The sequence below is a fragment of the Cheilinus undulatus genome, linkage group 15 (assembly GCF_018320785.1).
Source record: "Cheilinus undulatus linkage group 15, ASM1832078v1, whole genome shotgun sequence".
In the NCBI taxonomy this organism is placed as follows: Eukaryota; Metazoa; Chordata; class Actinopteri; order Labriformes; family Labridae; genus Cheilinus; species Cheilinus undulatus.
Window position 1 is genome coordinate 35,080,280 of NC_054879.1, and position 23,947 is coordinate 35,104,226.

Below are 23,947 nucleotides of genomic sequence, written 5' to 3' on the forward strand. Positions count from 1 at the left end.
AGCCCAGTTTATCTGGTGTTTTAAAAGAAGAAAGAGATGACAAAAGGAGTCGAGACAAGAGGTTAAAAGGTCCTCAGATTGTCTGAAATCTGAAGATGGCACATAAAGTAAGAAGAAGAAAAACCTGAGGTATTAAGTAATGTGGTGTTACATGTTCTATAGGCAAATTCGGCTGAAAGGTAAAGCTTAGGGCTACATAGTAGCATTCTGGAAGGTAGTCCTGATTGTCTACTTGTTGTTTTGTTTCCATGGTGAGCAGTTGGCCGAAGGTTTTGTGCTGGCACAGATGTGTGGACCAGATGAGAGGGGGGAAATGGCATCATCTCTACAATTACAGGAAGGTCATGACCTGCTGTCACGGCAACCACTTGGCACCCGTTTGGAAACTGCTTGGCACCCTTAGCCTGCAGATTTCATAAACCTGCAATTAGGTGCTGGGCATGTATCAGTCAGCACACTCTGTGAAAACATCTGCTTCTGTTTGTGTGTGATGAGAGAGAGAGAGAGAGAGAGAGAGAGAGAGGAAGGTACAGTACAAATGACGGACAGGAATCACATTAATGGTAGAGAATCTATTTGTAAATGCCGAGATGTCAAATTACCAGCCGTGTTCTTTTAAGAAATATATTTGCCCAAACTGAAGTATGTGCTGACATTACTGTAGAAGTTTCACTGTGGCAAAATCAGACGTTTTTGTATTTATTTAAGTATTTTACCAAGTGATTCCTGAATATTAACATCTATACAAAGAGTAAAATCCCTCTTTTAAAGATCCCTGCTGACACCGTCACCTTTTAAACCATCTTTATCATAACAGAAGACTTAAAAGCAGGGATGATCCTTGCAAATAGCTGCCATGTCAACTAAGAGGGAAATTTAATTAATTGCAATATAATTGCACTTAATTTATTCAAAACAATTAAAAAACTTTCCATACACCACGTTGGACTGCATGCAGGCTAGTCTAGTACCCCCTCTCTTTCACTGCAAAGCCGTTCTGTTGTAACTTGTGCAAAAAGTGACTTGGCTTTGACTTGTGGAAATACGCAGGGACGTCCTTGAAAGAGACATTGTCAGGATGGAAGCATATGTTTCTCCACAGCCTGAATGTACCTCTCAGTATTAATGATGCCTTCACAGATGTGCAAGTTACCCATGCAATCCCGTCATCACAGATGCTGGCATTTACAGTGCCCTTAAAAAGTAGTCACCCTTTGGATGGATTGTGATTGCATAAATATTTACACCCTCTAGAGTGACTGACCTAATTCAACAGAGCTCTAACCAGTTGGTGCTAGTAGTCTCACAATTAATGAAATGGGAATCACCTGAGTCCAATGAATGTGTCTCAAGTCGCATTATAAAGACACCTGTCTGGAAGGTTGGGTTACAGGTCGATCAGTATTCCTGGCTACCATTACACCATGAGGACAAAAGCACACACCAAGCAACTCAGAGAAAAGGCTTCTGTAAAGTATAAGTCAGGGGATAGATACAGAAACATTTCCAAGGCACTGAACATCCCCCAGAGTTCAGTTAAATCCATCACTGGGAAATGGCAGGAATATGGCGCATGTGTAAATCTGCCTAGATTTGGCCAACCCCCACTGAGTGACAGTGCAAGAAGGAGACTAGTGAGAGAGGCCACCAAGACATCTGCTACTCTGAAGGAGTTAAAAGCTCCAATAGCTGAGATGGAAGAGCTTGCATATAGCAACTGTTGCCTGGGTTCTTCACCAGTCAAAGCTTTATGGGAGAGTGGTAGAGAAAACCACTGTTAAAGAAAACTCATTAAATCTGGACTAGAGATTGCTAAAAGGCATGTGGGAGACTCCATGTTTGAGTTTCAGAAAGTTCTTTGGTCTGATGAGACCAAAATGTTTCCGTTGGGCCATCAGACACCCTGAAACCGCTAGGCCACCTGCACCCTGATGTTGGTATTTCATGCAGTGCCACCGTGATTGAAGGTCATGGCCATTCAATGTTGGTTTTCAGCTTCTCCCCTTACATGCAGAGATTTCTCCAGATTCTCTGGATCTTACGATAATATTGTGGACTGTAGATAGCAAAATTTCTAAATACTTTGCACCAAGCGTGAATGACTGAGCCTTTTATACCCAGTCATGTTACTATCACCTACAACCAAATAACAATCTTACTTGTGTGTTTTGAGCAGTCATCAACTTTTTTTTGACAATGTTACAGGCTTTAAACCCTGAATGTATGCATATCTCCATAAAAACAATCAAGTCAATCAGTTTGAAAATCACTGCAAATCACTGCATTCTTTTTATAACCTTTTGCAGAGGCCCAACTTTTTTGGAATTATAATCTGAGTGAACTGAACTTTTAGCAAGCTCATTTCAAGTGTGAACTTGCACATCACTGAAAAATGTTTCACACTAAATGCCTGCATAAAGGTTAATAGTTTTTAATAGTTCAGCTCCTCTTCAGTAGCACTCAGTGGTGGATTTAAATGTACTAAATCACTCTCAGTGTGATGTCAAATTCTTTAAATAATATTTAAGAGGAGAGAAATAGGTCAAGGACTTTAATGTTAGTATCTGTTTTTCTATTTTTCATGTACTGTGGCTACATCTGCTCTGTGTCCCACTGAAAGTTCCTTTCTCTCGCTCTAATTTTCAATTTGAAACCAAAGAAATTAATTGTTTCTTTATCTGATTGCATTCTAATGCAAAGTCTATTTCTGTCTGTGCGGGAAAGTGGGACATGATTCTAATTCCTGATATTGCCGTTTCAAGAAAGCTGGTCTCTTTATGAAATAATTGGAAGCTTTTAAATGAAGCTGCTACTGTGCGGATACTGTACTCTACTGTACCAACAAAAGCAGCTGCTGTGGAGAACATGAAACCCCGACAATGCTGCAGCAGCAGGGGAGGAAACAGGGAAGTTAAGGTATAAGAAGCCTTATGATCTCTCTGCAGTTTCTATGGCATCACACATCCACTGAATATTTATCAGGCGTCGGTATGTGAGTGAGCGAGTGACTTAATGAGTGGGTGAGGGAGTGAGTGAGTGGGTGAGATTGTTTAAAGAAGAGGAAGAGGAGGATTTATGTCATATCAGTCAGGTTCTATATTTTCTGCATGACGGAGAGCGGTCAGGTACCTACTCAGGCTCTGAAAGCAGAAAGTGTGGAGGCAGACACGTCTGTGACGAGTTTCCTGAAGCCCGGGGCGAGCGTGGTTACACAAGACTGCCCTTCTCATTCCCTTCCAGTGGTTAGACGTACGCGCATCCTGATGAGGTAAGCTGAAGAGAGGACTGTCCTTAGATTGACACACAAACACACAAAGGCTTCTCTGGCTGGATGTCTTTGACTTCTGAGAACTTTATCTTTTATTTTCATCGCTGGTGTTGTCTGAGTCATTTACTGTACTGGCTTGAATATGAGGGTGGTATTATTTAAGGGACCTGGGGCCGGATCTGAGTACACTTGACCCCAAAGTACAGCTCATTTTAATCTGCCATACTGCCGTACTGTGTCTGAGTCTGCTTGAATTATGTACATTCAGACATGATTCCTCTATGGGGTAGCCAACACAAGAGGAGTCTTCATTCAAGAAAACTCTTGTCATTCATTTTACCATTTTATTGCAAAATGGATGTGTTTGACTTGGCAGAGAAGGCTCTGCTCAAAAGATGCTCCTTGGGTTAGTCAAGCGACATGTGTTAACTTTGCAGGGAGCACATGGCTAGAAAAACCCATGTACAGATAATACATTTCTGGCAATGCCTGTTAAATACAATAAAATTTGTTCAAAAGCAAATAATCCATAGTAGCATGAATCTGAATGAGGATGCAACAAGCTTTATGCTTTAAAGGAGGAGGCTGGGGTGGAGGAGGTTAAGCTTTGCTAGTAGCAGCAGCGTGGTGCATTAGCCTTAATGCAAGCAGGGATTAGTGAGAGGTATGTCATATCCGCTGTGTTGACAGAAAAAACTGCGATTGGCCGTGGGAGCTTGGAGGCGATAATTGGTGTCAGCTGATCAGGGCTGTGTTGCATGAACTAAGGCTAAGCTTCATTAACGGCTAAAGAAAAGCATGAAATGACTCAAAATCAAGACGATGATGAAGCATGTGGGAGAAGTGGCTGATTGAGAGATACTTATAACCCCTTTTTGGCTTTTCATTATATAATTTGGATTATTAATTTGACTAGTCTGCTCTTCCATCAAAAAATACTTGTGTATAAAGGTGCAGCTAAAAAAATAGAACATTATGAAAAGTTTTTTTGTCCTGTAATTTCATTTATGAAGGGAATCTTCCATATATCCTATATTTATTACAAACTCAAACATTTCTAGATTTCTTAAAAATTTCATCTTGATGATTACAGCTCACAAAAATCCACTCTTTCAAACTATCGGAATATCACAAAACATCAGTCCAAAAAAAAAGGATTATTAGTACAGAAATATTGACCTTCTGAAAAATTATGCTTCGCACTCATTACTTGGTTGGAGTTCCTTTTGCATAAATCACTGCATCAGTGCAACATGGCATAGAGCCAATCAGTCCGTGGCACTGTTAGGGTGTTGTGAAGCCCAGGTTGCTTTGATAGCAGCCTTCAGCTCCTCTGTATTGTTGAGTCTGAAGTCTCTCATCTTCCTCTTGACATTTCCCCAGAGATTCTCTAGGGGGTACAGGTCAGGCCAGTTGGCTGGCCAATCAAACACAGTAATGCTACGGACAGCAAACCAGTGTCTGGTAGTTTTGGCTTCACTGTAGGCAGGTGCCAGGTCCTACTTGAAAAGGAAAGTCAGAATCTCCATAAAGCCTCTCAGCAGAAGTGCTCTAAAGTCTCTTGATGAAGCACAGTGGACCAACAGCAGCACCCCAAACCATCACTGACTGAAAACTTCACACTAGACTTCAAGCACCGTGGATTCTTTGCCTTTTCTCTTATCCAGGATGTGAGAAGCAGCCCCGTCTCCTGCAATGGTGGCACAGTTTCCCGCTAAGGCTCTTTATCGTCCTCATCCCTTGTACTGGGATTTTATGAGGTAGCGATGCAAAAAAGAGAATCTGACTATTTCTTCAAATCTTTTGCTAACAGCCTCTAATGAACTATTCATTGTCTTTTTTAACAGCATGATCAGTGGCTGCCTTTATGCAAAAAAAGTTCAGGGCTCTACTGAAGGGATCACGTAAGCAGCTGATGGATGCCATGTGCTGACTTCTCTTGTCAGCTGTTCAAATGGAGAGTGAAATGTGATCATTTTCAACTTTTCCCCATGGCTGTCTAGTGTAGCGCTGTGTTGACAGTGGTGTCTGGAAGTGTTTCTGAGCCATTGCAGTGATTTTCAGTCCAGAATCATGCCTGTTTTTAATGCCGTGATGCCTGAGGGCCTGAAGATAACAAGCATTCAGTTTTGACCTTTAGCCTTGACCCTTGCTCACAGAGATTTCTCTAGATTCTCTGAATCTTTGATGATATTATGCCCAGTAGATGGAGGAATATTCAGAAAGCAAATTTATGTTGAGGAACTTTTTTTTTTTTAATTGTACGACAATTTTTGGACACAACTTTTCACAGATTGGTGAACCCCTTTCTATCTTTACTTCTGAGAGACTATGCCTTTCTAAAATGCTTCTTTTATATCCAGCCACATTACTGACCTGTTACCAATTAAGCTAATTAGTTGCAAAATGCTCCTTCAGCTGTTTCTCATAAGCACCACTTACTTTTCCAGCCTTTTGTTGCCCCGTCCCTACATTTTTTAAATGTGTTGCTGCCATCAAATTCAAAATGAGCTAACATTTTTCATGAGATGACCAGATGTCTCAGTTTCAACATCTGATATGCTGTTTATGATCTATTGTGAATAAAATGTAGCTTGATGAGATTCGTAAATCAATGCATTCTGTTTCTGTTTACATTTTGTGCTAACTTTTTTGGAATCTGGGGCTGTATATGTATATGTATACTGTACACTTATGCCTACACACACTGTCTTATTTACGCACAGATGTGAATATATATAACAGATATCATTCCTTTATCTTACATCAAAGCAGTAGAGAGACTGACAGACTTATTTTCAGTTAAGCTCTTAAATTAGAATATTGTAGAAGATCTGATTCATCCACTATTGTTTTCCTTCCTGCTCGCCCACACAGGTTTTCTGTTTTTACCTTTCAGATCAGACCTTTACCCAGGCTAAGAGTGGCCGACTGATGCTGCCAGATCTGTGTAGCCAGGACTGGACATAAGAGTGACTGAGGTGGAACAAACAGGTGTAACTAAACTAACAGCAGTGTCACTGAGAGGTCACTCAAACCATTTTACCCTCCTACATGTCTGAGGGGAAGTCTAATCGCTGTGTAACACTGGAATAATGTGTAGGATTAAAAATCAAAGCTTGCTTTAGATATTTTGTTTTTACTGAAGTAGAGAAAAGACAGACATGGTAAATATCACCAGCATTCCATTTCATTAATGCCATTCATCAGTTTGATTGACAGCATTCAGCAGTCTCAGTCAGTAGATGAACATGATGATTCAGTGGTTCCATCTCTCTTTAGAAAACAGTCCTGATGGAAGTCGATAATGCAGAGGTCCAGCCTCTATGGAGGTCTTTTACAAGTCCCACACCCTCACAGTCCTCTATCAGAGTCTGTCAGTGATTGGACGCTGGAGCAGCTACATACTAATATTTCAAACAGACGTTTAATATGTGATTAATCTTCTGATGGAAGCAGACTTCCTGCTCATTCTGGTCTAAACAGAGATGCAGTTCCAACGTTTATGAAAACTCAAGAGAAAGACTGAAAATGTCCCATTATTAGGTCAAAACTAGCACTGCTAACCCAAGCAGACATGAAAATCTAGTTCTTGTAAAAATAAATAAAAATGACTCAGTTTCAAGTGAACCCTGCCCTGCATGTACATACTGTATGAGGACGTGACATTTTGGCTTTCAGTACAGGGATAACTTATTAGAATATTTTAGACAGCTATCCAGGATGTCCATAGAAGTTAAAGGACTTGATTGAAATGTTTGAGAATTTGCTCTGAATTTCTGTATGAATTTTCATGGAATTAGTTTGGGTATTTGTGGAAATCTGCTTGAATTTTTAAAATATTTTCATGAACATATTGTTTATATGTTTGAATATTTAGGAGAGTTTTACTAGAAATTTTTTTTTGGGAAATTGCATTGAATTTTTTTTTGCCATTTTCATGTAAATCCTGGAAAACTACTTGTACATGTTTCAGAATATCATTGGGAATCTGGGGTAGGAGGTTGGTTTTTGAAAATCTTAAACAATTTTCATGGGAATTTCAGTGAATAGTGTTGATGTAATGGGGAATTTTTCATCATTTTCATGGAATTTTTGGGAATTTGTTAGCAAATTCCTGGGAGTATGATAAAAAAGGGGGCAATTTACTTGAAATGTTGGGAGACTTTGTTGTGACATTTTCTGGTATTTTTATTTGAGTTTTAGGTAATTTTCATGGAAGTTTGGGGTTATGCTTGTATATTCTTGTGAGTTTTGGGACTTTTGGGGAAATTTGCTTTGAAATTTTAAGACAATTCCTGGAAATCTGTGAATTTACATGCAAGTTGTTGGGAATACACTGTAAGGAATCTCGGGGAGGTGGTTGTCCTTGGATATTTCTTTTAGAATTTTTATGGAAATACAGAGAATATGTGTCAATATATGAGGACATTTTGTGTAGTTTTCATCGAAGTTTTGGGAATGTACTTGTACATTTTAGGGAATGTCATTGGGAATCTGGTGGAGGGGTTGTCTTTTGAAAGAATTTTTATGGAAATTTCTGGGAACATATGTGTGACATTTATTTAATTTTCATGGATTTTGGGGAATTTGTTGGTAAATGTTTGGAGACTTTATAAATACATTTTCATACATTTTTATGGAAATTTTAGGGAATTTATTTGGATTTTTGGGGGTAATTAGTTGGAGATTTTCAATTATTTTTCAGGAAATTTGGGGGATATTTCTATATATTTTGGAGAATTTTCAGGAAATTTAGGGGGAAGTTTTCTAAGTAACTTTCAGGGAATCTCATGGAAAACTGCGAAAGATGTCCTTTAAAAATTTCATTCAATTTCATGGAAATTCAGGGAATTTGTTTCTATCATTGGGGAGATTTTCAGCCATTTTCATGGATTTTTTTTTATTCTTTGGAATTAAAAAAAAAGATTTAACTCGCTGGAAAAATAAGATGGATAAGAGAGAATTTGCTTTACATTTTTCTATTTTTTAAATTGTAAAGTTTGGGCATTATGAAGAATTTTCACTGAAACATTTGGAGAATATTTGAAGAAATTTTGGAGTACTTTTTCGGGATACTTCACAAATATGTTTCATATTTTGCACATACATTTTTTGGGATAATTAATTTGCAATTTTAGAGAATTTGTGTGGATTTTGGAAAGGACAGTTACCAAGATATTCAGAAATTTTAGTGGAAATTTTGTTCATGCTTGGTCTTAACTCTTTTTCTGACTGAAGCCCCTCAACACCTGACTGACACACGGCTGAAACATCTGCTCTTCCCAGTGCTGACAGGACCTTCTGGAGATTGTGGATGCCATTTTTTTTTTTTTTTTGGTAAAAACTAATTCCTGATCAAAGATGAGGCTGTGATTTTAAACTTTTCAGGTCCTACTGATCCAAAAAAGGGGGAGAGACGAAAAATGCTTTCCAAACAAAGCTAAGAGGGTTAAAAAGTTATGACAGCATGTCCTCTAAGGGCTTCCGTATATTCGGTTGAAGCCCCGTTAATAGACCTTTTGTTGAACTACAGAGCATCATCCAGCTTTGATTTGTTTTTGACACCCATGACTCTTTAGATTAGACTTCACTGCAGACTCTTTCCTCGCATGAGGCTCCAAAAAGAGCAGTTTGAACTCTACATAAGGTCACATTTTAATCCTTTTCCTCCTGTCTCTTTCTGTCGCCCCCTTCCTCTCTTTTTTTTTTTTTTATCTCTGCCTCCTTTTCCTCCCTCTCTCTCTTCCTCTCCCCATTCACTACCTTCTCCCTCTCCCAACAACTAAGGACCCTTCCTGCACATCCCCTCTCCGCTCAGAGCTGAAGCCTTAGACCTGAGTTATAGGTGTCTGCTGGAATTTCTATCCCTCTCATCCATTTCACTGTTAAATCGATGGGAACGACAGAGAGCAGGTGCAGCCGCCTCGTGCGTTCCGGCGGCGCCAGCAGGGGACGGTGTGTGGTGCACTAGGACCGCGGAGAGATCCTTTTCTCGTCGTGTGCAACTCCAGAGCGGAGCTGTGGAGGGAACCCCCCATCGGATCTGGCCATTATATCCATACATTTCTTTTCCCCCATCTCCTCCACCGCGGCGCTGCTGAGTGGGGATCGCAGCGAGCAGTGCGTCTGGGCTGGAGAAGCACCCAGGAGAGGATTAGGAACCGAGCGATTTGAGACTGATTTTTTTTGTGGAGGGGGGGAGATCATTTAGCATCTTCGCCCTCAGTCTTTTTATATCCATTTTTTACTGGCTGTAGTAGTGTCTTTTTTCCCATTTCCACCCCATCATCCGTTTTATTTCAAGCGCGCAAAGTCACATCTGCGTAGGAGAGCGCTTGGCGCACTTCTTCCCCAAAGGACAGATAAGATCTCCATCATTCTGTTTGGATTTAAACCGGACGACTGGCTGAATGGGTGACCTCGCTGAGACACAAACCATCACTGGCTTGCACCAAATTTATGGAAACGTGTTTTCTCGATTGACCCGGAGTTGTGATGTCCAAAGCCTTCCTCACTGACTGACAAACGGCGTCGTACCATTTTGGAATCGAGTTGAAGGTAGGCCACTTTTCCCTCTTTTGGCTTTACCTCCATAACACCATTTTTCCTGAGCGTTTGATAAAGTTATTTTCACCTCTTCTTCGATTATTGCGGCAATTAATTGATCAGCTGTGACTCTGGGTTTCAGCCGGACAGTTGCACCACTAGTGCTGGAGCAAAAACCCACGCTGGGATTGTGAAATTAATCAGTTTTCAAAGGATCTGAGTCAGTCTGAGGCTTATAAGGAGAAGTTCAGCACCTGCCAGTGCAGCAGAGATGAAGTCGAATATAGATCACTGTGTTCTTAAACAGCCTGAAAAGCACCAATAAATAAAGAAACTGAAGCTGACGCATTGTAAACGGGGATATCAGTGGTTTTTTTCTCCATCATATTCTCCTATTTGGCTCATTTTTGCGCCCTAGCTCAGTGGTGGAGCTGCCGGAGGAGCCCCTCTGCAGTGCAGTCTCACTCACCGGCCGGCCGGGCTCACTGTAGGAGAGGATTTAGATAAAGGTATAAACGAAGCAGCCGCTTCCCCTCAAGCTAGACTACCAGTAAGCCTTATTAAATTCACAATCCTGCTTTTATGCACACGATACAGGCTGCTAGATTCACAGAGGCGCATGAAAATAGCCAAGTTGCGCCACAAAAACAACTCATTTCCCTCTCTCTATTCCTGTGCGTGTGGCTCACGTGCACCCACACATATTCAAATGAATGTGCGAGTGAGAAGAGAGAGAGAGAGAGAGAGAGTGCGTCACAGTAGTTGCACAGCCTAAATTGGAGACACAGATGCCAAAAAAAACGCGCGCACACGCGCTCCTTTATTTGTAGTCATTTGTCTGGAATTGAAGGTAGGCGCTTCATCAGCGCGCGCACTCCCAACAACCGTTGGCTTTCTTGCCTTTTTGACCTACTGTACGAGTTTCCCCGTGGGGACAAAACAGCGCGGTCCCTCGAGTGGCACAGCGCGAATGCCGACGCATGACGCAGGAATCTGAGAGCTGATTGATGACGAGCCTATTTGTGGAAGTGCGCCGGAATCAGAAAAAAATAAAACAAGCCGGAATACTTGAAGCCCTGGCTGTGAAATCCGAGAATTGTCAGCCTCATTTCTGACTCTATGACTTCTTCCTCTCAGTTCTTAAACATGTGCTTTAAGTGAGCACATGCTTGTGTAAAGGTAGTCTCTAGTCCACGCAAACACACACCAGGGACTGTTTGAAACACAATTAAATCCAACCGAAGCTATCTCCCTAGTTTCTTGCTGAGCTGCATTATGAAAAGGAACCAACCAATCCCAGGCTTTCACCCATTTCATCAAGGCAGACTGTGCTTTCATGCCTTCTCCTGTGACCTATATCCATCCAGTCCAGTTGGAGGTGAACTACATCTCCAGTTCACTCCAGAATGTTGAAAGAACACACCCGGGTGTCACTTTGGTGAATATTATATGAGCCTTGTGTTTAATGAATCGGCAAAGTCACTTCTTGTGTCTTGCAGCAGATAAAACTGACAGAGGCGCCTCTGCTGCCAGCAGCAGCTCATCATAGGGAGGATGACAGGAACTGTCCCTGGTGCTGAAACAGACAGCTGCTTTGTTCAGCTCTGGGATGAGTTCTGTAGCTCTGGTTTTAGGTCCAGTATTTGGGGAATTGGGCTGCTTTAATGCCGCCCATTACGCCTCCATGTTCTTTATGCAAATTAGCTTCATACATAAAACATGTTGCCTCCTTTAATTGCCATGTGGAGCCTCTTCCACACCTTCATGGCACAAAAACACATCAGAGCCCTGTCTTTTTCTCCCCCTCTCTCTGCCTCAGTGTTGTCCTTGCTCTACACTGTTTGCTTTAAATGGCCTCATCATGTGTACTGAGTGGTGTTAAAGTCCATTAGCTGATCATCATGGAGTGGGGCTCTGCTTGGCCACGTGAGTGTCTGTTTTGTTGGTAAAGAAAAACACATAAACACGGTGGAAAAGTGCTCCCGTAAAGTGGAAAAAACTCCCCTTTTTCTACAGTCGCTTTACGAGTAGTTGTGCTGCTCAGTTATACAAAACATATAAGGAAAGTAGCTCTTTAAGGCATGCAGAAATCCTCATACAGGTGCAGGAACATGTGAAATTGTGGAAGGCTTTCATTAATGTGTCAGATAATAGGCTCAATGGGGAGGTTTTTCTTTGCAGTAGAGTGCTGTATTCTCCACAGGCTGCAGAGCTTCATGATGTCTTTAGAGACTGAATTACAACACATCTATAGAAATAGCTTAGCATGCCGTGGGAACACAATAAGAACAAAGTCACCAGCTGGATTGGAAAACTAAAAGTAAAGCAACCTTTTGTTGAAACCACAGTAATCTGTGTGTTTAAATCAAGCGTAATTATTCTAAAGCAGGAATCTTTGGTTGCATATCTGAGAACAGGAGTTCTTCCTCTTCCTCATGAAGTTAGCAAATTTAAAAACACTGCAGAAGACAGAGTGAGCTATGTGATTTAGGAGATTTTAAGAATTGTTGTCTTTTATATATGGTTGATTTTACGATGAGTTAACTACATTTCACTGATGATTGAAACGTATGTTCAAAATCCTGAAACATTTAGAGCACTGATAATGACAGGATAAATCCAGGGGGGGTTACTCTTGATGTTACTAGGTTGGTCACTCATATCGCCAAAGCCTGTCAAAAATGTCAGGTTGGTTTACTCCATTATCAGTAGAATTATCAAACGACTGCTTTTAGGCTTATTCTAGTATGGGCACATTTGTTATACGTGACAGAATACTCAAATCAAGTCAATCTTTTTAGTGTTGTGGGGCATAAGGGATTTGGTTTTGTGCACTTTTGCACCCATAGGTCTCTGAGTGCAACTGCATTGTGGTAAAACACAAACACCAACCCGTCTTAGTCAGCATAAGTGGTTGATGTAGACCAGTTACTGATGCCGATATTTGTCTTTTGGGCGATTATTTGTATCGGCAGTTCGAAAAAGTTAATCAAGAGGTGAGCTACTTTGGTTCCGCTGCAAAGTGTCTTCCCCTCTGGATTTATAATCTATATTTACGCCCTTCATACAGCACAGTCTGATGACTAGATGTCACATGAGTTCTTGCAAATCAGCACTTAAGCTTCAGCAAGACAGTCCAGCTGCAGACCTCCACTCCTGCAAGCTCTGCTCTGAGATCCCCTCCACCGTCAGCAGGAAGTGATGTCAGGATATGAATATTTGCTTAGCTTTAGGTTAGGTTTAGCATTTTAATTTCCACTGGTTAGATTTAGGGGTAGCTCATTGGGGTAGGTGTATATTTTAATTAAGATGCGCATGATGTATGTCACTTCCTTCTGATGATAGAGGAGGAGGAGCTGGAGGTGGAGGAGCCTATCAGACGGCTGAGAGGATTAGATTTACATCACTTCCGTCCTACGATGGAGGTGGCTTCCGCTTCACGTTGGAGGAGCTGTTAAGCCGAATGAGAGTGGAGGTCTGCAGCTGGACCCCTTTCAGCTTCGGTGCCACTGACTTAGTGAGCGTATTGCATCACTCCCTGTTGTCATGCTCGTGCTAGCTGGGGCTACATTGTTTATTATCCATCATTTGTTGATCATGCAATTTTACTTTTGCTACATTAATTACATTTTTACATCATAATAAATGCATATCAGTTTCAAATATGGGTAATCTGTCTCATGAACTACTAATAATCAGTTTAGGCCCTGAAAACTGGTAGCAGTCGTCCCCCAGTCAACTCTGACAAATAGAGGGAGGCAGAGCAAGCAATGAAGAGGCGAAAGACCCGTGTAAACTAATAAGGTGTGGGAGTAATACAGGATTTTGTGAAAATGTGACTCTGCTAGTCTCTACAGCCCATCGTTCATGAACTGTTTGCAATAATGTAAATGTGCATTAAACTGCTGCCCTGATGTCTGTAGTCCATGTCTAAAGGGTTACAGTAAAGAGGGGTAAAATTATAACTGAGATTCATTTGTAAGGCTTCAAACTTATAAAGCTAGCAGAAAGATCAACAAGAGAGTGACAACTTTTTTTTTTTGCCAAATGGCGACTTTATTTTTTAATTTGTGTACAATTTGACATAACTGCTTAAGATGAACTCTGGACCTGGTAAAGCAGCTAAACATGAGAAAACTATGACACCCAAGACAAAACAGCCTAACATTACTCTGCTATCAGTTATGATAGCTCAAAGAGCCAGCTCTTTTATTTGAACAAAATTTTTTTAATATCATTATTATTATTATTATTATTGTTATTAATAGATATTGTGTGTGTGTGTTATTTCATCGATTCGTAGGGATGAACTTTTTTCCACACTCTACTACAGGCACACCATGCATTAGGGACTCCTGCTTGATGGTTTAACATTCATGTTCATATCAAGTGTGTCAGCCAGGGAGCAGATTTCATCTGACCTGCAAGGTGTTTTGGGGAGCCTGTACATTTTGAAAAACAATTACATGGTATTTTCATCAATTAAAAATGAGCATATTTGGGGTAAAATACCTGTCTATATATCATTTGCCATGACATTGCTAAATTTGGCAGCTCAGATGAAGCCAAACTAAAGAAAGAGCTGACTCTTTTTGCTGAGCCAAGCCAAATGATCGGGATCACTGAAAAGAACCAGAATTCCCATCACTAATGTGTAAGAATAAACGGTGAACTTAATCCAAAAATTGCACTTCCTTAGAGTTCAATTCGTCTTCCTTATAATGTTATGTTATGTTATCTAACTGAGCCAGTAACTTCAATCATGGTGCAAAGTGTCTAATACCCAAAGGCATCCTGGAAAAACTGCCAATTATAAGGGAGGATTGTCAAATAATTTGAATACAATGACAAAAAACACTTGGAGATATTTCTAACAACCTTTAACCATTCAGTCTTACAGTGAGTAGCGTCCACAGGGATGTACACTCTGAGCAAATACCTGGACTACCGCTTCAGTCTTTTGCCTCATTCATTGTGTCAAACAGTACCGTGAAGGGCTAACTGGCTTCTTCTTAGCTGAGGGCTGGTGTGTAAACTATCACTTTAAAGCCACAGACATGTCTCACCAGAGAACTGCAGCCTGCTGCCAAAGTTACATGGTGCTGAAAGCAGGGAGTTGGGGTTCTTTGTGTAAATTGGAGGGCTACAGCAAGAGAAGTTGCCTCTAAATCATCCGGTTGTGTGTAATATACTGTAGGTAGCTGCAGCATACAAACTGGGGAGTTTCTTCTCCTCTCTATCACGGTACAAAAGGGAGAGAACTAAATAGAGGCCTTGCTTTCTTCAGTACTTACTAGTTTCTCCTCCTTTCTCCTTTCTTCTCCACAAAGCTGTACACACTTTTCACAGCCAGCTGCCAAAATTACACACTACTGAAATCAGGTGAGCAGGAAGCTCTGTGGATGTGAGTTAGACACCATTCTCCCTGTTTAAAATTGTACTGATCTAGGGGTGTGAATCTCCCAGTATCTCATTATTTGATTTGATTCTGGGGGATCAGGATTTGATTTAGAATGGATTTTGGATTCACTGTGATTCTCGATTTACTACACATTCCCTATTCCCCATATGTTTCAGTATCTGCTCCATTCTGCCATGCAGTGAGAATGTAAAACTAAGAAGCATGTTTGAGACAATACTGCTTTTATCCTGTGTTTAAAAGAATTTAAATCTTCGAACATTCGAACTGTTTTGGATTTTCTTTTCCTCAGCTGATGCAAGCAAACTTTCATAGTCTCTGCGTCTGTAAATGACGTTTTCTTCTGGCTTTAAATCCACAGCACTGCAGATGATGCTGAGTTTGATCTTGTTCGGTACAAGCCTGAAAAGTGAAGTGAAATCTTTGCTCATGACATGAGGTCAGTCCCAAAATCATCTCACAGCATCAGAGCCAAGTGAAAAAAAAAGTGGTGTCAATGGACACATACTTCTCCGTCCATTTGCTGGTGAACGGTCTGTTCTTGGTTTTGTCTTCTTCAAAGCAAGAGACATTTTATCTGACTTACCGGCTAAAGCCGGGGTACACTGAGCAATTTTCATCCAACTCTATAGCAGTCGTGATGGAGTGTCTGCTCAAAAAGTACCACCAAGGCCACAACCTGAGTGCTCGTTCTTTACGAGTGAAGACAGGACAGACTGTAACAAAAGTCAGTTAAGTTTTCTTTAAAATGTCTGACAGATGTTTGATTGAGGTCTGGACTCCACATTCAACTTGTTGTCTTTAAACCATTTCCCTGTAGCTTTGGGTCATCGTCTTTAATGTCTTGATTTTCCGATATTTTGCTGCATTCATTTTACCCTCTACCTTTACAAGTCTTCCAAGGCCGGTTACTAAGAAGCATCCCCACAGCATGATGTGTTTCACAGTGGGAATGGTGTGTTTGTGGAGATGTGCAGTGTCCACTAAACATAACGTCTTGTCTGATTGCCAAAAAGTACCATTTTGGTCTCATCAGACCAAAGAACTTTCTTCCACTTGACTACAGAGTCTCCCACATGCCTTTTGCTAACTCTAGTCAGGATTTAATCTGAGTTAAGTGGCTTTCTCTTTGCCACTCTTCCATAAAGTTTTGCATAGAGAAGAACCCAGGCAACAGTTGTGTTCAGAGTCACTAATCTCAGCTGCTGAAGCTTGTAACTCCTTCAGAGTAATCATGTCTTGGTGGCCTCTCTCACTAGTCTCCTTCTTGCACGATCATTCAGTTAGTTAGGACGGCCTGATCTATGCAGATTTACACATGTGCCATGTTCCTTCCATTTCCTTATGGATTTGACTCAACTGCCTTGGAAATTTTCATGTACCCATCCTTTCACTAGCCTTTTCTCTGAGTTGCTAGGGGTGTTCTTTTGTCTTCATGGTGTAATGGTTGCCAGTGGTACTGATAAACCAGTGACTGGATGTTCCAGACACAGGTGTCTTTATACTACAATCACTTGAGACAAATTCACTGAAATCAGGTGATCCCCATTTCGCCAACTGTGAGACTTCTAGCACCAGTTGGCTGGACCTGTGTTGAATTAGGTCAGCCACTTTAAATGGAGTGAATATTTATTGAGTCGCTTATTTTACATACATATTTTTGTTTGATTGACATTGCTTTTAAGAAATCTGTTTTCACTTTGACATTAAAGAATTTTTTTTTTTTAATTTTTGTGTCAAAAAATCAAAATTATATTGACTATGATTGATTTATAAAAGCAAGTATAAAATATCCAATGAAAGCAGCTCATTAATTCTGAAGTCTTTCTGTAATTCATACAGATGAAATGCTTATTCTTGCTTTTTATCTGATCTCCACAGTGTTAAATACCAGCCTGGGCCTGTTCTAATAATGCACAGGATGCCTGCTATAAACCCAGTTGGGGAGCCGTTATGAAGCCCAAATGGAAATCAGATTAACCCAAGGGGAGCCATGACATCCAGTGTTTGCCTAATAACCAGCTGCATTGCTTTCCTGTGATTACTTCTGCACCATTTTTTCTGTAGAAATACCTTTGCATGATCACGCTGCACCACTCTAACACCAGCGCTCAGCGGGAGCGCAGTGAGCCAATTTGTTTGTGTTAATGGTCATCTAGTCACAAAGGAAGAGCTGCTGGAGAGTCTTCTCCTGCTACTGTGCTGCTGATGAATGATGTGTGTGTTCCCCCCCTGAACATTGATTGAATTAGGCCACCCCACAGACCCATTGCTTTCCCAAGGAGCTTTCGAAGGCGATCCTGCGGTGAAGTGTATCAATAAGCGGGTGGATGGAGTGTAAGTGGTGGTGTTGCCGCGGGCAGACAGCTGGTGACGAAGAAGAGGAGGAGGAAGAGGAACTGGGGGGGGGGGATATGCTAAGGGAGGAGTGCCGCTGATCACACAGCAGATTGGGAGCCCTCGGTGCTGGCGTCTGTTGGTCCCTGTTGTGGAGGGAGGGGCCAAAAAGAGCTGACCCCACACTGGGCCTGTGTACAAGTGGGTTTACATCAAAAATAAGTCTGTAATTCGGACGCTGTGATCAGGTGACGAATGCGGCTGTCTGAGAGTAAAAGCAAACAGCGATGAGGCGTTTTGATGGCTTTGTTTTGAAGGCTGCTCGCTTTGACGTGAACCCCCGTGAGGCCACTGGCAGCTGAGCTCCCACTGTGGCAGATTGATATTTGTAATTTAAGGGAAGCTGTCACACAGCATCCTCCAGATGGAGAGAGCCGTGGAGGCACGCAGTCGATTAAACACGGTTTGTTTAGAAATAATCATTTTGATGTGGGAGCTGAGGATTCATTCGAGGCGTATTGGCTCAAGGGTTCAAAATGTTCAATTATGCACAGACGCGTATGCGAGCGTGCAATAATGACGCGTAGATGCAGAATTCAAAGGGAATAGAGGCTCGCTGAGCCTTTCGGATCACAGCAGAAAGGACAGATCGGTGATTTGTGGCAGAAAAAGGTGCAGTCAAGAGCTAATTCATTAATCCACCCATGCACACTTGCTCCTGCATGCACATTGTTTTAATCACTGAACTATTGGAATTGATATTTGGAGGAGGGTCATGTTTTAAAAGACCATCTCCTCCTTGTCACATTGATTGACAATAAAGGAACAATAAACAGCACAGGAAGAATTCTGCCTGATTAACTGCCCTTCAGAATAACCAAACATGTGCAATAAATCAGCTTTCCATCTCACAAATTAGGACGCTGGCATTTATACGCCGCTTTGAGGACCCTCAGGCTTGAACTCCTCAGGCGTTTGAAGCTTATAGATCCGGCTAAGAGTCCAGCCCTGCGATGATGCAGAGGTTAACAGTGCTAATATGAATCTGATTTTCTTCCTCTGTCAATATTTGACACTACAGTACAAAGCGTTTTTGCAGGAAGATTTGATAATGTGAGGAAAACAAAGCCATATTTCAGTTTCTTGTCACACAACTGTCAGCTGTTAAGTGTTTGAATCTGTTTCCCAGGATGTCGGTTTTTCTAAATTGTCCCTGTAAATCAGGAGTTATAAATTTAACACAGTCACAGGCACTTTGGGGATGCTCTACACGTTTTTGAGTTTCTGCCTCCTTTGCAAAATGTTTATGCACAACACGAGGCAGATGGTTAAAACAAAATCATCTCAACAGCACGTACGCCAGTTGTCCTGTCAGTTGGTTTAAATTGGATTAACCACATAAAGAGAGGAAATTAAGCTGCTCTACATTTTCAGACAAAATTATAATGTTGCAGAGTTTGGTATTCATTCTGAGTCTAATTTTAACAGCAGGTTTTATTTATTTTTTTGACATTTAAATCTTTAGTCATCACAAATTTGTAGAGGATTGTTTGCAATCACGTGATTCTTATGAAAGTCAAATGGGGACAGGAAGTAAAGGATGACAGAATTCAGTAGGAAAGTTAGTGTGTTATAGCTCTAGGTGGACTTACATGCTTCTACAAACATCGAGTATGAACCTTACACTTTACAAAAATTGATCTTTATCATGGGTTAACCAATTTACCTGGCATAAGGGCAGTTGATTTGCAAATGACTCAGTCCTTCTGACCCCTGGCTTCACGTTGAGCCAGATGAAGGTAGACTTAGGGCCAATCCCGTTTCTACCCCTTAGCCCTTCCCCTTTGTCTGCCTCTTCCCCTTAAAACAGAGTGGTACGGGGGTAGGGGTGAAAACCTTCCCTTAAGAAACCAGACGCCACTTCATTGCTGTTCATCATAACATTGCAGATAAACAGCTGCACCATCAGACCAGACAATAAAGCTTCGACCATCTCGTTCATACTATGGATCTCCATGTTGATCTGCTCCATATATTTATACAGTAAATAGCCCTCGTTTACACGTGTACGTACTGAAAATACAATAATCTCCCATCCCCAGTGGCTAAAGATCGAATATATGAGAAAACACAACTGTTGTGTTTTCTATAATTATTATGCCGAAAATGTTTTTACATTTGTGCACCTCCTTCATAATCTGTTGTGCCATTTCGCACATGAAGACAGTGCATGGAAGGAATTCATCATACCCCTTGGTTTCAAGTGTGGTCCTGGAAAATCTTCGTTTCAAGGGCTATGTAGCCCTTGGCCCTTAACCCTAGCCCTCAATTCAAAAGAGAACTGAGACACCCCTTCACCTTATGTGAACCGCAAAAACCAAGGGGTATGGCTAAGATAAGGGCTAAAGACCCTGTAAAGTGAAATCCAAAATTTGTGCCTTAACACACTGTAGCACCGCATTATGTAATAACATGGCATTATGTAATAATATAATACATTTTCCATCCATCATGTAATAACGCGGCATTTTCTAAGCTCCTAAGCAGTTAGGGTTAGGGCAAGGTAGTAGGGTAGGGCATACCTTGGAGCCCACACTAAGTCCTATGGTTAGGGTTATTACATAATGCAGCATTATTACATAATGTGGCTTAACACACTAGATATGTTGGAATATGGTTGCTGTAAACATGTGAAAACACTGAGATCTATATGTGACTGAATTTCATATTGAGACTGTTAGAAAGTTTTTCACCTCTTTCCTGGTTTGGCTTAATTTGGGCGTGGCCAATATGTGGGCTCATGATGTCATGAGCTCACAGTAGGGAATGACCCCGCCCTCTAACACTACAATATAAAATCACAGAGCAGTTCATCTCGGTACAGTCTGTTGTTAGCTGATGTCTGTGGTCTGTAGATCATTTAAAGCATCATAGATTTGAGCCAGAAAACAGACTTTGTCTCGTCTTATAAGGTCAACAGAAGGTCAAGGGGCGGACTAATGGCGTGAGTGCTTTCCTCAATTCAGATTGAAGCATTTTTTTAATTTGAGAGGATCGTATTTCTCTGGAGTGGGCGTGGCTTCAGCTCATTCAACAGACACGCCCACACACCATCCTGGAACAGATTTTCCTTGCCTCATTTTTCATGATTTTGGGGTTCATTACAACATACATTGTCATACAACAAACCTAAATACAGATCTATTTTCACTTTACAGGGTCTTTAAAGGAGTTTTTTTGACAATAGTGCAGAGGATGGGGAATGTACTGGCTGATGGCTGGCAGAGAGACAGAGACAGAGAGACAGAGACGCTGCAAACAAAAAAAAGGACAAAATGAAGTTAGACAAGTAAAAAAAGTCACTGAAAAATAACTAGACTCAAAGGATCCAGGTTACCTAGAAGCTGTAGTGCACTGGAGTCTGAAGATTCAACACCAGGTGAGGAGATCTTGATTGCCAAGGATTAGCTGCAGCTGTGGTACCTAACGAGCTTCAGCTGTGACCGTCCATCAGTGACGGCTGCTAGGGAGGTTAAAGTTTAAAGACCCAGTATAATCCAAAGTTTTTGTCTTAACTCTCCAGATATGTTGGAATAAAGTTGCTGTAAACATTGATTTAGAGGTTTATAACACAGTGACTTGACATCCAACAAACCTAAATACAGATTTATTTTCACTTTACAGGGTCTATAACTTCAGCTGAATTTCATCTGTGTTTTCACTCCAACTCTGGCAGTGGCTGGTAATAAATACATTCAAAAAGTGTAAATTTGACTATTTTCAAGTAAAATATTTTAAACTCTGTGAAACTAATGCCCAGATTTTTCTGTGTGGATTTAGGTGCCACTGCTGTGTCAAATTTAACAAACTCTTATATGAGGGTATATGCTGATTTTTCCCCCAGCCACCTCTGGGAATAGGGTGATAGCAGGATTTTTTTTCTTTTTGTAAAAAAAACAAATAATGAAAGAAAATAAAAGCTCTTATGTCTGCTGAAATTGTGCAGGCCTAGACGTTTATAGGAATTTTACGGTGAATGTAGTTTAAAATAAGTGTAATGAGATATTTTTGACAGAAACTTAGACAATAAGGCTTACTTAGATTTGAGTTTTCAGTATATATGCTGTCTGGGGCTGCTCTATTAAAACAATAATCATGATCACTATTATTTAGGTTAATATTAAAATCAAGATTGATCAATCCAGATCAAACTTTTGGTCCATTTCACATTACCATATTTAAATATGTATTTCCAGATGAAAATGCAGAGTTGTCTCTTTGCACAAATATTTAACTGCTGTTACTGACAATATCTGACACCTACATTAAAAAATCATCTGTTTATCGTCTTCATTTTTGTATGTAGGCATTTATAAACTGTAAATATGTATTAAAATCTTCCATTTCTTTATTATTTATATTATATTAATATGCAGTTGTGATTTTTGTTAGATTTCTGCTCTATGCTTGTTGTAACGCTGCTGCTCAAAGTGCCTTGAATTGCCCTCCTTGGGACAAAAGTTTTTCTTTTTTTTTAAATTGAACTGAAGACTATGAAAAATGATTACTCTGTGATTTTAAAAACATCTGCATCACATGCATTTAACAGATTTGTACTCTTTAAACACAAACATTTGGAACACAAAACAATCAATAAATGAAAAACAATTGATGAGAAAACATATTTACATCAATTAATAATATATGTTAATGATATATTATGCCAAAAATAATAAAAGATACATTTATTATGATTTTAAGGTAGTGGCTGCATACTCTTGTGGCTGAAAAAATTAAATAACAAAAAACATATGCACAAAAATCATTAGTTAGTTTAGCTTAAATAGGATGTAGAGAAGCTCCATCAGAATGTGCTGTACCTTGTATAAATAAAAAAAGATACTTTGCTGAGTCACCTTTAAGAAAAAAAGTGAAAAATAGGCCTTCACGAGTTTCCTTAAAGGACAAAATAAAGTGTCGACTTCACAGGTGAGGACATTAATGCAGGAACCACAGGATTCTTGAACTCACCTTGGCTGCCATCTCCTCAGTGATAACCTCGCTGACACACGTCGCTCTCCAGCACCGAGTGAAGTTCCCCCGCTGCAGACACCTGTCTCACTTCTTTTTTCAGGCTTTTAACTGCTTCAAGTTCCCACCTTGAGCACAAACTTCACGTCAGTCTTGGTCCGTACTTAGACAGCCGTGGATAGTGAGAAGAAGCCAGGACTGTCACCTGTTTTTTTTTAAAGTGAACTGCTCTTTTCTGTTTGAAAGACTGAGCTGTCAGCAGTACATACTCTACAACCATAGTGCTGTTTCCTTTTGTTGACTTTGAGGCACAAATTATGACTTCCTAACAGGCCGACGTTTGTGAATATGCTTTCATGTAGTCTCATCTAATAAGTCTAGATCAATGGAAGAAGAGGGGAAATAAGAATACAAATAAATAAATGGTTAGAAAGAAATTAAACTTGCTTTCATTTGTTGTAGTCGCACATACTGAGCTTTTGTTTTCTCCGGGCTTTGATTCTTATCCAAACACCAGAGAAAGAGAGTTTGACTGATGATTACACAAAGACTGTCAATGGGACTGTAGAACAAGGGGTGTTTTTTTGTATTGATTTTGATTTTAATAATGAATCCCAATATCAAAAAAGGCTCTTTGTGAGGACAGTGAGCCCAGTGATTTTACACACGAGGTGATTCAGACACAAATCTCTTTGGTGGTTGTCGTTTTTGGATTCTGGTGCATCCAGTCACCTGACACTTGGAATGGGAAATATTTTCTACACATCTGGTTAACACCCCATGCATGTTGTTTGAATATTCTATCTGCCGAAGTCACTAAGGGTCAATCAGAGCAACAAAACAATGACAGCTGTAGAGTACACCACTTAAAGTAAGCTCTACAGGCGTCTTATATTGTTGTTAACTATCAGAGGAGCCAGTTGGCGAATCAAACTCTTGCAAAAGTCAGTTGGAAGAAAAGATCAGAAACATCTTTTCCACCAAGAAAATCTTTAAGTGCCATTTTTCTTTTCTTTTTTCCCAAAAAGTCATCAAGTTCTGCTTAAAGTTCCACAGTAATCTCTTGCTAATGCTAATGCCTCTGCTAATTTCTTCACCAGCTGCCATTGTTGACAGGCTTGAAGTACAGTTAAACCATGCTCTTAGTTAAAGCCTCCTTCTCTTTAAGTGATGCTGGTTGGTCCAGGTATTCTCTAACCAGGGACAAGTGTTTGAGCTCGAGGCTGTGCAACATGGAGCTGCCAGATGGACTTCTTCCCAACGTTCAGCATCCTTCCTCTGTAGGGAGGATCCTTCAAAGTTGATGGAGGTGAGGCAAAGTCCTCCCTTATTATCCAAATGGT

General features: G+C 40.6%; 1 protein-coding gene across 4 annotated transcripts in view; it reads left to right on the forward strand.

Moving 5' to 3' along the window:
* The first annotated feature begins 9,749 nt into the window (after window positions 1-9,749).
* il1rapl1a (interleukin 1 receptor accessory protein-like 1a) overlaps window positions 9,750-23,947 on the forward strand; it is a 341,975-nt gene continuing 327,777 nt past the window's right edge. For all 4 annotated transcript variants that reach the window (XM_041807356.1, XM_041807358.1, XM_041807357.1 and 1 more), the window contains exon 1: window positions 9,750-9,829. The gene's annotated coding sequence lies outside the window, so the exon portion shown is untranslated. The remainder of the gene's footprint in view (window positions 9,830-23,947) is intronic.